The following is an 11,254-nucleotide window of genomic DNA, read 5'->3' as shown; positions in this document are numbered from 1 at the left end:
CAAAAGAAAAAGTAATGGAGACCTATATCAGATAGGGTTTGATTGACTACAGAAGACTTTGATTTCTACTCTGAAAAAGTTCATTATAACCACAGTTTTTTATTTTAAAAATGACATTATCTGACATTTTTAAAGATTTATCTGGAAACAATGGTGGGAATAGTCTATAGGAAGGAAAGGGCAGAAAAAGAGAAACCATTTGAGAAGGTATTATAATAATCCAGAAAAGAAAGACAGAGGTGCTTGGAGCAGGGTGAAAGAATGGAGGTGATAGAAAGTAGACAGGTTTTAGATATTTTTGGAAAGCAGAGCCAATGGGATCTGCTAGCAAATTGGTAACGGGGTTCAAAGAAGGCTGTAAGAGTTCAAAGAAGTCAAGTATGACACCTAACATTTTTGACTTGAGTAACTGAAAGGATGAAGAAGATGGAGTTATATTAACTAAGAAAGGCACATCTACAGAAGAGAACATTTTGTCAGGAAATCAGAAGTTTATTTTGGACTTATTAAATATCGAAGTCAAGATGTCAAGTAAACATTTGGTTAATCAGTCTGGATTTGAGGGGAGAGATCTAGGTTGAATATACGCTTTTGGAGTCAGCAAATATGAAATCAGAATTTGGATGATGTCACTAAGGGAGTAAATATAGAGAAAAGAAACAAGAACTTATTCCTGAGATGGTCCAACATTTAGAGGTTAGATAGATAAGAAGCAACAGCAAAAGGTATCAAGAAGCAGCAGCCAATGTGACTGGAAGAAAACCAGGAAAACTAAGTGAAGAAAGTGTTTCAGAGAGAAAGGAGGGATCATCTGTGTCAAATGCTGCTGATACAAAAAGTACTGAGAAGTGGCCATTGACTTTAGCATCATGTATATCACTGAAAACCCTGAAAAGAGCACCTAAAACCTTCACCTCAGTTTAAATGTGTTCATTTTTCCTGCATCTAATATATTAGGAATCATATATCAGTGAGGGAATCCATGGCAGAATAAAGAAAAGTCCTGGTAGGTAGGTGTGAATAAAAGTACATCTGACTTTCTTCTGGGTCAATATTTACCAAACTGTACTCTGTGAAATCTCAGCTCCTCAGGGTATTTATAGATTCTACATAATTCTTCAGTTAAGTTTGAAAAACAACAAGTTAAGCAAGAGTTAGTGTGTTTTCTTATTCACCAACTTCTCTGCATTAATACACTATAATATTCAGTGTGAATCTCCAAAACCAGGGATAACTAATAAACAATGTTTTGCAAATTCATTTGGAAATAGAAACCTGTTTTATGCAAAACACCTAGTGGTAATAATGTTTTGTAAAAGCTACTTTGAGAAACGTTACCCAAAGCCTCACACCTAATTAAATTTCTTGCCAAAAAAGAAAATAATATTTAAGCTACTCTATGTAAACTGGATTTTGAATTATTTCAGTACTTTCCTAAAATTTACCCTAGCTACCCTCCACCAATAATGTGTCAAGTACTTTAAATACAATACTCCTTCAGGAGCCTGAGGCTCCCAAGCAAATCTAACTTTGTAACAAGATTTATTTATTTATTTATTTATGTTAGTTGTCTTTTTTTAAATTGAGAAATGAAAATTTCATATACTTAACATGTTGAAATATGTATGCCTTGTGAGATGGCTAAATCAAGCTAATTCACATATGCATCAAAACAAGTCTTAAAGAATTTAAGAGGACTGAAATCATGTCAAGTATCTTTTATGATCACAATGGTATGAAACTATAAATCAATAACAGAAGAAATCTTGGGAAATTCACAATATGCCAAATTAAACAACATGCCCCTAAACAGCCAATGGTCACAGAAGAAATCAAAATGAAATAAAAACTTTATGACAAACACAGAACCACAACATACTAAAACTGATAGGATCCAGTGAAAGCAGTCCTCAGAGGGAAACTTACAGCAATAAACATCTACATCAAAAAGATCTCAAATAAGCAGCCTAATTCATACCTCAAGAAACTAGAGAAAGAAGAACAGACTAAGCCCAAAGTTAGCAGAAGGAAGAATATAGCAAAGATCACAGAAGAAAAAAATGAAATAGACTATGAAAACAATTTTAAAATTCAATAAAACTATGAAGTTTTTTAAAGTAAATAAAATTGACATATAGTTAGCTAGACTAAGAAAAAAAAGACTCAAATAAATAAAATCAGAAATGAAAGTGGAAACGTTACACCTCACACCACAGAAATACAAAGAAGAATAATAAACAATTATGAAAAATTATGCAACACAAAATTGTATAATCTAGAAGAAATGGATAAATTCCTGCACACATATAACCTACCAAGACTGAATCATGAAACAAAACCAGAACAGATCAATGATGAGTAAGAATATTGAATGGATAATGAAAAGTCTCCCTTCAAAGAGCCCAGGACTGGATAGCATCATAGCTGAATTCTACCAAACATTTAAAAAAGGACAAATCCCAATCCTTTTCAAACTCTTCCAAAAAAAATTAAGGAAGAGGGAATACTTTTAAACTCCTTTTACAAAGCAAGGATTATCCTGATAACAAAGCCAGATAAGAATAGTACAAAAAAACACAATTACAGGTCAATATCCCCAATGAACATTGACATAAAATCCTTGCAACATACCAGCAAACTGAATTCAACAATATATTAAAAGAATCATTCACCATGAATAAGTGAGATTTATTCCTGGGATGCAAGAATGGTTCAATATACACAAATTAACAAATATGATTCATCACGTTACCAAAATGAAGGATAAAAACCATATGATCATATCTATAGATGCAGAGAAAGCATCTGAAAAATTCAACACCCTTTCGTGATACACACTCTCAACAGAAGAGTTATAGAGGAAATGTACCTCAACACAGTAAAAGCCATATATGACAAACCCATAGCTAACACCATACTCAATGATGAAAAATCTAAAACTTTTCCTCTAAAATCAGGGACAAAACAAAGATGTCCACCTTCACCACTTCTTTTCAACATAATTTTGGAAGTTCTAGACAAAGCAATTAGGCAGAGAAAGAAATAAAAGTCATCCTAATAAGAAAGTAGGAAGTGATATTGTCTCTGTTTGCTGGTGACTTGTTCTTATATTTAAAAAAACCCTAAAGGTTTCACCAAAAAAACTGTTACAACTGATTAAAAAAAAATAAACTGATCAAAGTTGCAGGATATAAAATCAACAAACAAAAATCAGTAGCATTTCTATACACTAATAAAAAGATTACTAAAAAGTAAATTAAAAAACAATCCCATTTACAATAGCAATAAAAAATAAAATACTTAGGTATAAATTTAACTAAGGAGGTACAAGACATGTATATTGAAAACCATAAAACATTAATGAAAGAAACTGAAGAAAACAAAAATAAGTGCAAATATATCCCATGTTCATGGATTGGAAGAATTAATTTTGTTAAAATGTCCAGACTACCCAAAGTGACCTACAGAATCAATGCAATCTCTATCAAAATCCAATATCATTTTGCACAGAAACAGAAAAAATAATCCATAAATTCATATGGAATCACAAAAGACCTTGATAGACAAAACAATCTTGAACAAAAAGAGTAAAGATGGAGGCATCACACTACCTGACTTCAAAATATATTACAAAACAGTTGTAATCAAATTAGCATGGTGCTGGCATAAAAACAGACATGTGGACCAATGGGACACAACAGAGAACCTAGATATAAACACATAAATATATAGTCAATTGATTTTTTACCAAGACGACAAGATCATAGGAAACCAAGGGGTTAATCTGATCAGGTCTGCCAAACAGCCTGCCCTGCTTGCTTTTGGTCACTTTTTTTTTTTTTTTTTTTTTGGCATTTTATTTCTCCATGAGGCTGAAGGCCACAGTAGCTAAAGGTCACATTGCTGAATACTGAAACTTAACTTTCACTGGCTACCTTATAGATAACATTTATAAGTCACCATGATAATAGCTGCTTCAGTTGTTTTTCAGGAACTTGGGGTAGCTCCTGTCCAGTTCAAACTGGTTGATACTGGTGATCCTTCAACTATGCCCATGCAAGTGCCCAAGAGGTAACTTTTTGACATCTGAGAGCCAAAAACTCCACCCTCAGATCATGCTAACACTGCTATTTTCTGTACATATGTCCTGTGAAATGCCATGTGATATAGTTTGGCTATGTCCCCACCCAAATCTCATCTTGAATTGTAGTGCCCATAATCCTCATGTGTTGTGGGAGAGAGCCAGTGGGAGGTAATTGAATCATGAGGGTGGTTACCTCCATGCTGTTCTCATGACAGTGAGTTCTCACAAGATCTGATGTTTTTTTGTTTTTTGTTTTGAGACAGAGTCTCACTCTGTCACCCAGGCTGGAGTGCAGTGGCACGATCTCAGCTCACTGCAACCTCTATCACCCAGGTTCAAGCGATTCTCCTGCCTCAGCCTCCCGAGTAGCTGGGATTACAGGCGCCTGCCACCGCACCCGACTAATTTTTTGTAGATTTTAGTACAGACGGGGTTTCACCATCTTGGCCGAGCTGGTCTTGAAACCCTGACCTCGTGATCCACCTGCCTCAGCCTCCCAAAGTGCTTGGATTACAGGTGGGAGCCACCATGCCCAGCAGATCTGATGGTTTTATAAGGGACTTTTCCCCTACTTCCTCTGCATTTCTCCTTGCTGCAGCCATGTGAAGGACGTGTTTGCTTTCCCTTCTGCCATGATTTTAAGTTCCTGAGGCATCCCCAGCCCTGCAGAACTGTGAGTCAATTAAATATCTTTCCTTTGTAAATTACCCAGTCTCAGGTATGTCTTTATTAGCAATGTGAGAGCAGACTAATATACCATGAATCCTGACTACACTAAAAAGTTTCTAAGATGACAGTTGTCGCTATTTTCTGTTTTATCTCCGTGCTGACACTTGAAAGAAGGTACTAGAATCCCTCTAGCCAGATTGCTCAGTTTCTTGTTGGTAATCAAACAGCAGCTGTACCAAAGGAAAGCAAAGCTAGGACCTAAATCAGAATCATAGTTGCCGCATATATGGTAACAATATTGTGTGAATTTGCTTTCTCAGTGATGAGTTAGGGGATGAGGAGAAATTATTTGACTGGCATTTTTCTGTAGTTGAATAGAAGACACCTTGGCTTTTTCAGTAGTTTTTCCCCTAAAGGGTGACATTGCCGATGTTTCTATCAATTTTACACATAATATGTGTCTATGAAACTATGTATCTCACTTAACTAAAAATCATAGTCTATTATTTAAAGCCAACAAAATAGTTTTAAGCTCAATAATGTTCAGTATTATATAGAATTATATTGGAGGCAAAGTTCAGTTGATGACAATTGTGTATATGTTACTGATGCTCTCTATTATTTTTAATAAGAAAATTGTATTATCACAAAAAATATTTGCAATGCATACATCTAATAAAGGGTTAATATCCAAAATATGTATGAAACTCAAACAACTCCATAGCAAGAAAACAACCCAATTTAAAAGTGAGCAAAGAAGCCAGGCACAGTAGCTCACACTTGTAATGCCAGCACTTTGGGAGGCTGAGGCAGGTGAATCACCTGAGGTCAGGAATTCGAGACTAGCCTGCCCAAAATGGTGAAACCCTGTCTCTATTAAAAATACAAAAAAAAAAAAATTAGCCAGGCATAGTAGAGCATGTCTGTAGTCCCAGCTGCTCAGAAGGCTGAGGCAGGAGAATCGTTTGAATCCAGGAGGCAGATGTTGCAGTGAGCCAAGATCGTACCATTGTACTCCAGCCTGGGCAACAAGAGTGAAACTCCATCTCAAAAAAAAAAAAAAAAAAAAAAAAAAAAGAGTGAGCAAAGGATCTGAACAGACACTTCTCAAAAAAAGACATACAAGTGGCCTAAAGATTTACAAAATATGCTCATCATCACAAATCATTAGGGAAATACAAATCAAAACCACCACAATGATATATCATATCACCTTACCTGTTAGAATGGCTTTTATCAAAAAGAAGAAAGACAACAAGTGTTGGAGAGTATGAGGAGAAAAGGGAATGCTTTTATACTGTTAGTGAGAATGTAAATTAGTACAGCCATTATGGAAAATGGTATGAAGTTTCCTCAAAAAAACTAAAATAGAACTATCATGTGATTCAGCAGTCCCCTTTCTGGGAGTATATCCAAAGGAATTGAAATCAGTATTTCAAAGGGATATTTACACTCACATATTCATTACAGCATTATTTACAATAGCCAAAATATGGAATAAACCTAAGTGTTCATCAAAGGATGAATATATAAAGAAAATGTGGTATATACAGACAATGAAATACTATTCAGCTTTAAAAAACAATGAAATTCTGTCATTTGGAACGACATGGTAGACTCTGGTGCACATTATCATGAGTGACATAAGCCAGGCACAGAAAGACAAATACCACATGATCTCACTTACATGTAGAATCTTTTAAAAGTGAATTTACAGAAATAGAGAGGAGAATGACAGTTATAGGGGTGGGCAGGGAGGACAGGGAGTGAAGTTGCTGGTCAAAGGGTACAAAGTTTCAGCTAGACAAGAGGAGTAAGTTTTAACAATTATTGCACAGAAGCATGGCTATAGTCCACAATAATGTGTTATACATTTCAAAACAACTGAGAGTAAATTTGAAACATATCACCATAAAAATGTTAAGTGAGTGAGGTGAGGGTTATGTTAATTAGCTTGATTTAATCATTCCACATTTTATACATATATCAAAACATCACATTGTACTCCATAGACTATATTAGTCAATTAAAATATTAATTTTTAAATTAAATTTTTTCTAAAAAACAAAATATGCACAACAATTTATAGTCAAAATATATGCATAACTTCATATAATTATTTTTGTGATGAGAACACAAAAGATGAGGAGATTGATTTGAGTAATAATAAAACTCCCGTTTCCCACACAGCCAGCTCTGCATGAATTACTCTTGCTCTATTGCAATTCCCCTGCCTTAATAAATCGGCTCAGTCTTCTCTCCAGTGATGGATCCAGAGGCTAGCCCAAGTGGCTGCCTAGTTCTCTTAGACTGGGGGCTGACTCTGGTACTGTCTCTATGGGCTGGGCACTGCTGACCCAATGTGCATGGATTTAACTGAAAAACAGAAATAGTCCTGGGGAGATGTTGCATAACTGTAGCCCTATCAATCACAGGATGTCTGTAGCCCTATGGTGGGGTGCCTGTCTGTAGCCCCAGTGCAAGGTGTCTGTCTTGATTCAGCTCCTTCGGAGGTTGAAGTTGGCTCTCCTTAATTAGTAGGAAGAGTCTTGGTTTGGGAGACTTCTCAATCAGGAAGAATTCGAGGAGGTTTCCCAGATGGAGAATAGGAGGATAATTTGGAAGGGAAACCTCTGGAATTCTTGGTAAGGAATGTTGATTTGGAAGGCCTTCTGTCTGTCCTGTCTTTGTATGTGTGTTTGTAGATGTAGAGGGGCTCTCTGAAGGAATTACCGACAGAAGTTCAGCAGGCCCAACTCAGAGAACCCTCATCTATCTGGTCACATTCAGTGAGTCCTGAAAGAAGTTTAACAGGGCTGATTTGGGGTGACCGCTCTTCATCTTGCCCAGAGACCACCCATTGAATTCCTGGTCAGAGGCCACCCCTCCCTGCTTTGAGTGAATGAAAGACAACAGGGACCAACAAAAAAAAGTTTGAGCCTTGCCAGGTCAATGTTGGGTGCTGAACAAGGTGACTACTGTCGGCTTTGTTATGTGTATTTTGCTTTGGCTGGGATGGAAAATGTTAATTCAGGTCCTCATGCAACCCATTGGGCAGCATCTTGCAAAATTGAGAATCTTTTGCCTGTGGTTCTCTAAAACAGGAAAGGGTGATTTTCTTCTGTAAAGTGGCTTGTACCCAACAGCTATGGTACAGTGGGCACTGTCATCAAAAACCACTCCATTCTTCTGGAAGCTGCAGAGAAAGAGAACCCAGGAACCTGGTATGCTGGCAAAAAGGGTAAGAAATTCTTACTAGCTATGTTCTTGGTCTCTCTCTCTCTGTCTTTCTGTGTGTGTATGTGTATATAAATGGTAAATGTCACTGTTTGTCTCTTCTGCAAGCGTTTAGTAGAAAAAAAGGTTTTGTGAGACTAGACTTGGGCTGTAGCAAATCTGGTGCACTTTGTACTAAGAATTTATCTTTCTGTAATGGAGAGAGGGGCATCACAGGATAGAACATGGGTTTAGGACCTCTAGAAGCCTACTTTTCAAGCAAGACTGGCATGCTTGTTACTTACAAACTTTGCTGTGGGTCCCTGAAACCAATACTGGATGAAATTTCTCTGTCTTGTTTTGTGTCCTTAAGAGTTTCACGTTGTAACCAGGTGGGGACACTTTCTCCTGGTTTCTGCCATCCAGAAGACAGGAATTTGGGGGTTAATGTCATAGTTAGCCCTATAAATTATCATAAGCCGTTAAAATCCTTTTGCAAGCTTGAAATTGGCTGCTCTAGACTTCTTCTGGGAAAGCAACAGAATCTGCTGAATGCTGTGTAGCTAAATAACTAAGGTTTTTGTCTTTTTGACAATGGCAGCCTGGGTTCAATTCTTGACTTAGGGAGTGAGCCCTTTCTGGTTTGTTGTCTGTGTAATTTTTTTGCCATTGATTAATTCTTTTCCCCCATGGACCGCTTCTGATTTCCTGTCTTTATTTTTCCTTTCTCTGAATTAACTTTCAGTAGATTCTAATTCTTGTAACAAGGAAACCGCTTACCATTTCTTTGAGACACCTTATCCATCCATGGTTAAGTCATAACCTTAGTTAAAACTTACTAATTTCAGGTGGGAAGTAGCCTGTGGTAGAATTCAAAAGCCAGAAACATTGTCTGTCCTGGCTGGAGTCTCATAATAAGAGATTTTAAAAGATTTTTTTTTTTTAAAAAGAGCTCTATGGTTAAAACCCACTTAATTAAAAATGGATATCCAAGCTATGTGTATTTAAAAGGTCTTTATCTTTTTCCTCTTCTTGAACTGTGCTTTTCTAAAAAAAATTTTCTTTTCAGTCGACTGAATTGTTTTTCTCCATTTTGTCTTCTTGCCACTGCTGATGCCCATGTGAGAGAACCTAAGATAATTACTAATAACCTGGGACTCCTGGGGAAAAACAGAGGAGGCACCACAGAGCCCATTCTTGGAAAAACCTCTATTTTCCTCATGAAACTCCAGGGGCAAAAATGAAGGTTTAAACAAGTCGAAAATGGTTTGTGAAGGGTTGGTCTTGTAAAGAAAGTTCTGTGGGTAGAAGCAAGTTGGCTAAGACTTGAAGGGGATTATTTAATTTATTTCAATAGGTTGAACATTAAAATAAAAGCACACTAATGCAGGGCCAGAATCTGGGCCCATGTGTCTGAATCACAGGGTTTTCTTAGAAAACTGATCTGCTATTTAACAGAAAATTATAAGTTCTAAAAAGCTGATGAAAATCTTACCTTATGGTCAAACTAATTAAAATTGGATAGATTTATAAAATTTTATTTAAAAACTAGCTATAGCATTAAAGATGCACTAATGGAAACATGAAATCTGGTTTCTTCTTTTGAAAAAAAATTTTATGTAATATTGAGAGACAATGGAAGATTTTTGTTTGCCTTTTGAGTAAACTACAAAAAGTGGGGAGGGAGAGAAGAGACAGATTCAGCTGGCCTCATGCTATCTTCCTTGGGTCTTGTTGTTTGGAAAGCAAAGTCTCCTCTATCAAGGTAAAGGCTCTGCTTTTCCAAATTTTTGGACTTACCATTTTGGCCGAATGAATGATGTATGATGATCTGGGATTCTATTTTATGACTTCCAGTGTTTTAAACCTTTGGTATTTGACAAACATCCCAAAATCAAATTATAAATTATGTCTCTTTCTAACCTAATCTTTTAGATATTAGGCTCTCTACAGTCCAAAAGTGACATCTGGCTTATGTGGCATAAAAATCATACAGGAAGCATTGTCAAATATGAAATGGTGTTTCACTTTCTTCGGGCTATATTTGTGTAAATATGTTATTGGTATATGTTCCAAAATTATGTGAAATTCATAATTGTGATATGACTTACTGTATGTTACCAGTAATAATTGTTATGTTAAATTATTATATGCCCCAGAGGTAAGAAATTTCATTGTCAATTGTGTCTTTAACTGTGGCTGCCCTTTTTGTCATCCACAGAAAACTGTTGTCTTGTTTTGATCCTCTTTAAATGATGGTTTTAAAATCAGCTATGAAATTCTAACAGTTATTCTTAAATGCAAGTTTCTGATTGATAACTTGGGAGACTGTAACATTAGAATAGAGGAAAAATATTCAAATAGAATACTGAAGTAATCTTTTTTGACTTTTCGCTTAAAATTTTGCTAATCCTTTTTTGTTTTTCAGAGCCAAGAAAACTTTTCTTTTGAGCTATTTACAGCTTTTAACAATTGAGTATACTCCTGTGAAAAATTTTAAAGCATATTTGTTTCTCTCTACCTGCTTTCTCCAGAATTTGGAATCTATTTGTGAGTATTCTTAACTTATGGCAATATAGTTATTTGCATAAGTGCAATAAGAATGTTTTCTTTTGGGACAGGAAATAATTGGAGAAAGTGGTTATTTTACCAAGGCTTTGACAGGAGTGGTATGCTTTCCTTTAAGGAATCAAACTTGACTCATACAGCCAATAAAAGACCCTTGGGAAAACTGGCCTTATAACTTGTCTACACAGTCCCTGAACAAGGTTCTTTACCGGTGGTAAGTACAGAATGTCACTTTCTAACAGGCCCAGGAGCCCCAGGTTATCTTGGGACCTCAAGAGGAGAGGAATTTATCAAATTCATAGGTATTTGATGGTACAAAACCATGGCTGGGCTCAGCTGCAAAAAAATGTCTTATCTGAGATTCCTTATGACAGAGTTCCATCAAAGCCAACTTTAAATGCCTATGTAAAAAATAATTATTCTTGTTATGCTTTATGCAAATAATCCAGCCAAGTAAATATATTTTGCAAACACATCAGTCCTATCTTGATTTGTTTTTAATAAAAATGGGGACTGGAGAAAAATTATGTTTCAAAAAAAAAAACTACAATACACCTGTTGTTAGCTGTTCTTCGGTTTTTTTCTCCAGTTTGGACTAAATCCTAAACTCTTTGTAAGCTACAAGTCCCCAAGTTGATGCTTTCAAATCTTTACTTTTACAACCAGGAATTGCACTCCTTACCATAGTACTCATTATTTACCCTATAGTATGTTGTT

This window comes from Pan paniscus, chromosome 4 (genome assembly GCF_029289425.2).
Source record: "Pan paniscus chromosome 4, NHGRI_mPanPan1-v2.0_pri, whole genome shotgun sequence".
Taxonomy (NCBI): Eukaryota; Metazoa; Chordata; class Mammalia; order Primates; family Hominidae; genus Pan; species Pan paniscus.
The sequence above is the reverse complement of the archived record's forward strand: the minus strand, read 5'-3'. Positions refer to the sequence as shown.